Source organism: Ipomoea nil, unplaced genomic scaffold, assembly GCF_001879475.1.
Source record: "Ipomoea nil cultivar Tokyo-kokei standard unplaced genomic scaffold, Asagao_1.1 scaffold0114, whole genome shotgun sequence".
NCBI lineage: Eukaryota > Viridiplantae > Streptophyta > Magnoliopsida > Solanales > Convolvulaceae > Ipomoea > Ipomoea nil.
In genome coordinates, this window is record NW_017616542.1 from 1,749,003 (window position 1) to 1,749,959 (window position 957).

The following is a 957-nucleotide window of genomic DNA, read 5'->3' on the forward strand; positions in this document are numbered from 1 at the left end:
TGGTGGACGCATTGATTCTTTGGGATTAAAAATGCGATACCCCGAAAATTATTTCATTTCCCGAATTAACTTCTACGAATATTCTCTAAGGAAGAATTGATTCTTCTATTTAAAAGCCCAAATTCTTCTATTTAAAATAATCCTAGCCTAGTATTTACCTTGAGCCCAAATTTTTCTAAGTCTTATATATAAATATAATTGGATTCTTAGTATGGACTTCATTATATATATTCCTTGTATAAAACCTATTTAATTCTTCTAGCCCAAGCCCATGTAAATATTATTATATCTATACAAAACCCACCCATATAATAAAAGTCAATTATCATAGTCTTGCATTCCTTATTATATACACATTACTCCTTATCCACAAGACTTATTACCCTAGATATGGCCTTGCTGGGGTATTCAACGGGCTCGGCACACCCGTTGAACCCACCCGTGTGAAGGCAAGAGGGGTGTTTGGCGGGGGTGGAGGTCCCACCAATCCCTACCGTGTTGTTCGCATGGGATTACTTGACAGGCCCTCCGATCCGGCCAGAACCACCCGCTGGTTCATTGTTGTTTGGCTTCTTGAATTGTTTTGTTGCCTCCCGTGCACTTTTGAGTATTTGTTGATGTTACTTAAGTCTAGAGCGAAGTATTATGAGCCCATTAATTAGGATTTGAGTCTTGATTCGTTGTAAAGGTCCAATCTTTATATTCGTTTGAATTATTGTTGAATTCTATGTTGAGAATCCTTTGTATTTCGTTCGTAAGAATCCTTGTGAATATCCTATTGACGTGCATGCTAGTAATGTTGCTTCTTGATGCTAGTATGAGCTCTTTTGATACCCTTGCTTGATTCTTGGTTGAATTGTTGACTTGAGCTTATCTATTCGTTGTAACTTTTCTTTGGAATCCTTTGAAATAGAGCTAAGCTTTGAGATCATCTCTTTCTTGTATCTTTCTTGAAAT